The sequence below is a fragment of the Coffea arabica genome, chromosome 5c (genome assembly GCF_036785885.1).
Source record: "Coffea arabica cultivar ET-39 chromosome 5c, Coffea Arabica ET-39 HiFi, whole genome shotgun sequence".
In the NCBI taxonomy this organism is placed as follows: domain Eukaryota; kingdom Viridiplantae; phylum Streptophyta; class Magnoliopsida; order Gentianales; family Rubiaceae; genus Coffea; species Coffea arabica.
Window position 1 is genome coordinate 12,312,557 of NC_092319.1, and position 6,159 is coordinate 12,318,715.

The 6,159-nt window shown below is 38.1% G+C and overlaps 1 long non-coding RNA gene across 1 annotated transcript; it reads left to right on the forward strand.

Moving 5' to 3' along the window:
• Nucleotides 1–372: 372 nt before the first annotated feature.
• LOC140007644 (uncharacterized) lies at nt 373–2,971 on the forward strand. The gene is made up of 2 exons (XR_011814988.1): nt 373–719; nt 2,604–2,971. It is a non-coding gene; the product is annotated as an uncharacterized lncRNA (long non-coding RNA).
• The last annotated feature ends 3,188 nt before the right edge of the window (nt 2,972–6,159 follow it).

The window sequence follows — 6,159 nt, forward strand, 5'->3', positions numbered from 1 at the left end:
GAAAAATGAGAAAAATAAAAAAATGGAAAATTGCATTTTTGTTGTTTTTAGTTTATTTTTATCTAATGTTAATTAAGTTGTTTTCATCATTAATTATTATTGTTTTATTATTATCATTTTTGTTGTTTAATTAATTAATTTAAAAAATTAATTTAAAAAAAAAAAAAAAAAAGAACAACGTCACGGCATGCACGCTGCAATTTTTTGCAGCGTGCAAAGGACAATCTCAAGAGCCATCGGATGGCTGGATGGAAAGGGAAGGATAAGCTCTTCATCCTCACCATCCGAGAGAGGGTTTACGGATTGGAGCTCATATAAAAAGGAACAAGAATCAGCAGCCGGAAGAAGGAGGGAGATAGAGAGCACGGCTGGAAAAATTCTGAGGCAAAACAGAAATCAGAGAGAAGGCAGCCGACAGAGAGAGTTTTTTTGGGGAGATAGAGAGAGGGATAGGATCGGAAAAGAAAGACCAGAGAAAGAGAACGGATGACAACGGAGAGAAAAGTTTTGAGAGTGGCGGCTGAAAAATCTTGAGGAAGTAGAGAGTGTGTATGCGAGACGGTAAAAGAGAGAAAACAGCAAAAGAAAAAGAGTCTGACTTAGGGTTGCAAGAGGATGACTGAATCATCATCATCGCGTTCCGTTGGCGTGACTTTGAAGTTCTGGTAGAACCATCCGAACCTTTTCTCGGGCATCCCTCGCCTCGCTTGGTGATTAAGGTATTATCTTCATCTTTTATCAGTTAGATACCATCAGATTTGGCTCAGAAATGTTGAGATATTTCCTGTTACGTTTTGGGTCTTTTTTCTCTTTCCTTCATGGTTGTTCCTCCTGTGCATCCAGTTGTTCAAATCTGTTTGAGATAGAAAATCAGTGAGTAGTGGACAGGGACAGCAACTTGGATTTCTTCGTGAGGTTATATCATGAATTCGTGAGCTCATGACTGACCCACATGTGTTTGAATCAGCAAAATCAGAATATGACATGAATTTTTGGCAGTATTTCCTGTTTGACTTGCAGTAGTTTTGGAGGTCCTTGTTTCGCTTACCAGTTTTGTTTTGAGCATTTGGTTTGTTGTTGCAGTTGGACCTTAGAATGTTTTTTTTCAAAATGTTGAGCTAGAGGTCAGTAGATGTTCATGTTAGTTTTTGCACTGCCACCAAATCTGGTTGGGTTTGAGAGAAGAAGGAGAAGGGACTTGGGGTTTTTGACATTTTCCCTGTTTGTTTCGTATTCATTATGCTTAAGCCACCAGTTCTATTTTTTCCCAAATGGGTAGATACATGTTCTGGTTTGCAGTCTAAATTCATTAGACTGGTTTGACCAAGATGGATAATGCTGTTTTCCTGATTTTCTGGTTGAGTCTTAGTAGATGTTCAGGTCGCCTTGGCTGCATTTGTGACTGGAAATTATTGGAGTTCTGAAGCTTCATGAGTTTATTTCTCTTGCTGTGACCTGCTTTCCTCTGGTGTTTGGGTTGTGTTGTCCATCGTAACTATCTACATTAAAGGAAAAAACTCCGGCCGCGTTAAATGAAGTTTCAACTGGATTCCTTTGCTGTTTTCTTTTTTCTTCCGTAACAGCTCACAAAACTGGTTTTAGTCTTCTTTTGCTAGCTTACTTTGGTGTTGAAGGAATGAAATGGAAGGCTTGGTGTTAATATTTGTGTGTTTGGGTTCAAGAAGAGCTTGCAACATGTCTAAACATTGCTGGAAATGTATAGAGCAGGAATGCCGAACCATGCTGCATTGAATTCTCCAGTATTTGCATGATTTTTCCCTCTATGTTTTGGTTTGTTTGAATGTCAAGATTGTGTTACATGTTGCTTAGATAGGGTTTTGGATGTTTGGTTGAAAAGTTTTGATCAAAAGATTACTTGAAGTGGAAATCAATGTGTGAAAATGCAAGTTGTGCTGATGTTTTTTCGGCTGCAGAAAGCTTGAATCAGAAATATTGCTGGTTGCAAATCATATATCGTAGCTGCATGTTTTGCATGAAATTAACTTCTGAAAATCACACTTTAACCTTTCAAGTTTCCCATAATGTTAATTTGGCCCGAGTATTTGAAAAAGCTAATCAATTGGGTCCCTGTGATTTTTGCAGCAATGCATTATGGCCCAATTAGGTTCCATTTTCTTGCAATTAGGTCCTAAGGTGGGTGTATTTTGAGTCATCATTTGGCCTTTCATTGTTTTTGAGACTTTGAAGCTCTTAAATTTTTCAATTGGTTTTATTTGGTTGATTAATGAGTTGCTATCGAGTTTTCAAAGTGCATGTTTAAATCATTCATGGACCCTTGTTCATTCTTGGACCTTCGAATTTCCATAAATGTTTGCTTGGATCTTGTTATTTGCTTGGGGAACTTTTTGTGTTTTTAAATGTTTCAATTAGGTTCAAATGATTGAGTAGTGCTTGCTTTTGGGTCTTTAGTAGATGTTATGCTTGGGGATTGGATGATCATGCCTTGGCCTTGGTCTTTATGTAGTTTTGACTTCATTGAGTTGCAATTGAGGGAAAGTTTGATGTTTTGATGGGTTCAAATTGTTTAATTTATATCTTATCACTAAATTGGTGCATTAATCTTTTGTTTTTGGTGATTTTAGCCTAAGTTAGTCTTTTCTTGGATGATTCTAGCCAAGTTGAGTTTATTCATTTCGTTAATATCACCAACGGGGGGAAGGTATCATTTCTTTTATCCCTTTTTGTTTCTCTCCTATGTGGACTAATGTGCTAATTGAAATTTGCATGTCTACTTGCTTTCCTAGCCTCTCCTTATTTCCTTTCATTTATTCCATTTATTTTTTATTTTTATTAATGGGGTATGTGTACACCTCTTGGCTTGTAATAGATAGGGCGTAGTAAGTAATTTGGTCCATTTTCCCTTTCCCTTTTGTTTTAGTTAGCAAATGTAATGGTTGCATGCCTATGTGTTATATGTTAAATGCTTTATTAGGATTTTGCATCTAGTCAAGCATGCTAAGTGTTATGTGCTACGTGTTTATAAGTGATTCGCATGCCTACTCGCTCTTTATAGTGTGGATGTATGAAATGGATGAATGTACGTCACCACACTAGTCCAACGCTAGTTGTGGCTTCTTTTATCGTTTCCACTAGTCCAACGCTAGTCGGATGTCATAGAAAGGGCTAGTCCAATGCTAGGCCCAATAGGTTCTTTTTCCCTTTTTTTTCATTAAGTGCATGATCACCACATATCACGCATTTTTCCTTAGTTTATCACTTGGTATGTTTGTGAGAACCCGTAAAAACCCTAATATTTTCCTAGGGTTTATTTCCCCTTTAATTGCGTAATTTTGCATTTTCTGGCTTAAAAATATTTTCTTAGTGGATTTTATGAGCAATTATAGTTTTAAGATGATTTTTCTAGTATTGGAGAGTTTTTAGAAAATTAAGGATAAATAGTGGACGTGGGACCCACTAGTGCGATAAGTTCGGAAAAATTCGGCCAATAAGGTTAAGTTTCGGATACTGTGTAAAATTTATCGGGTGTTAAGTGATAAGTAGTGTGTGTGAAGTGATTGATGTGAGAGAGAAAAGAATGATAAGATTGCATTTAATAGAGTGACACATGTCACTTTCTTATTGGATACCTTTTATGAATCACTGTTCACCTTTTGACATTTTTTTTGACTTTTGACCCAACTAAGTAAATATCCAAAAATTCACCAAAAATCATCATTTTTCTTCTCTTGTTGGCCGGCTCTCCTTAGCTCAAGAAGGAAGGGAACTTCTTCATTTTGCAAGCTTCCACTTGGTCCAATCTACCACAAACCAAAGCCTAGAGTTGTTTCTACTCCATAAAAACTTTGCTTCTAGTGTTAGTAAGTGTATTGGTGAACTTTGTTTGAAGATCAAAGGTGTCCAATATCCCTCTTTCTCTTGATTTCTTGGTAAGTGTTGCTTGAACACCCTTCTACCTCTAATAATGGTCATATGATGCTTAGAAGTGGCATGAGTGTGTGAAAATGTGATTTATTTCTTGATTTGGCTTGTTATGGTGAAGTTTTTATTTTATTGGGAATTTTTCTGGTTTAATATGATCTTGATGTTGGGGGCTTGTATGATGAATTGTAATGGTTGGAAATGGCTCTAGTGGATGTCAAATGTGGTTAAATGCAACTAATTTTGGATTTGGATGGAAAATTGGAAAGTTAGGGTTCTTGAAGCCCCAATTCTGTCCGGTTTTAGATCACTGTGTTAGAGGCCGAATTTGACTTTACTCAAAACATGAAAGTTGTAGGTATTGATGAGGTTGATGTGCCTACAAAATTTCAGGTCATTTGGATTAATGTAGAATGAGTTATGACGAAATTACTGTAGCTGTTCTGCTTTGAGCAGAATGCGAAAACTGCGATAGTAGTTGGCTATTTTGACTGGAATTGGTTTGGATTTTGGAGTTGGTGTCTTCTGATGAAATGTATCTGAGTGTCTTAGCTAACATATGCCTTTGGAATTTCGGCATTTGGACTTGTAAGGACTGAGATATACTGATTACAGTTTTTTGTGTTTTGCGAACCTGTTTTAGGAATTCTGGGTTAGTATTTGGCATTTTCGACCTAGTTAAGCTAGGAACTGGATTGAGTGGTCTTCTACATTATTGTAGCCCTGTTCCATAGCTTCGAAACGGTGGGTCTTACACCCCCAACCGATATTTGTAGTGAGAGTTGTACCATTACCGCATAATGAGTGTAAAACAGTTTTCTATTTGGGGCCAAGACTAAGGCCATTTTCTAATTTCTGGTTTGCTATTATGCTCATTTATGCATATGAAACCCTATTGGGGTTGTGTTTAGCATTGCTATATGACTCGTTATCGAGTCTCATTGTATGTGTTATATGTTCTAGGGCTTGAAGGTAGTGCACGACGGCTTGGTGATCGTGGTACATGAAATACCACTTACTTGCTTGGTGAGTATACCACTCACTTACTTGTTATAATGTGGCTTTGTGCTATGTGTATTTGATGCCTTGAAGGCTTATTTGGTTATTGGAAATGATTGAGGTGAGGGTGTCCTTGATCGCCCTCACCCCTCATGACTTTATTCGTGGCTATTGATTGTTTTACTGAAATACTGCACTGGATATATGAAATACTGCATTCCATTCATGGAAACTGATTTGGTGTCGTTGGACGAGTATCCAATGGCTTTACTGCATTTATGAGCTCAACCCCGTATGGTAGTTAATTGGATCGAGCCGGCGAGGGATTGGTCGTGAAAATTATCATGCCACGGGGACTGTACTGGGGAACCTTGTGGTAATGAGACCCTTGGTTCCGGTAAACTCGAGTATTACCAAAAATATTACTGAATGGAGTGCGGGCCCGGTTGGGGTATGATAGGTGGAAGGAATGGAAGTAAAGAGTTGTCTACGGTTTGGTATTTTAACATTGACGGAGAGTCAATGAGGTTGGTTCAAGATTGCAAGCGTGGAAATGGGCTCTTGAGAGCCGACCGTATCCTTTTACCGTTTTGCTTCATTGCTTATTTGTGCACTTTAAATGAAGGTTCATTCTTATATGACTTTGATTGCTTATTGGGTGGTATACCACTGGGCTTTGGCTCATTCCGTGTTATTTGTTTTCCTTACAGGGATATAATTGCTTTTGAAAATGGACTGGATAGTCAATTGCCATACTGAGCTTGTAAATGTCTTTTGTATAGCTCTTGAAGTGAAACCCTAATGTATAACGGGTTCATTTCCTTTTGATAGGCAAATCGAATGTGTACTCCTTAATGAATAGTTTTGGCATGCCATTATGGTTGTAAATGTTGATTTCCGTTGTACATATATGCTTGGCTATGGTTTAGATAAATTTCTGCTTCGGTTTTCGTTTTATTTTATTTTATTTTATTTTGTGTTTTGACTTGTTTGCGCGCGATGTTATGTTCCGGAACGTTTTAGATTGACGTAAACCGTACCGTTAGTCCTGGCGAGAGCTGGGCAGGCAGTCCGCTAACCCCTTTGGTTCGCCTTAGGGGAAGGTGGGGCTGTCACAATGTTCCTCAAACCCCTTCCCCTTCACTTTAGGACTTGCATCTCATGCTAGTTAGGGTTCATTTGCGTGAAAATCCCCTCCTGATAAGGGAAACGAGCGAGTGTGGCTACTCGATAGCCTTAGCACGCTAGTTTTACCTTCTA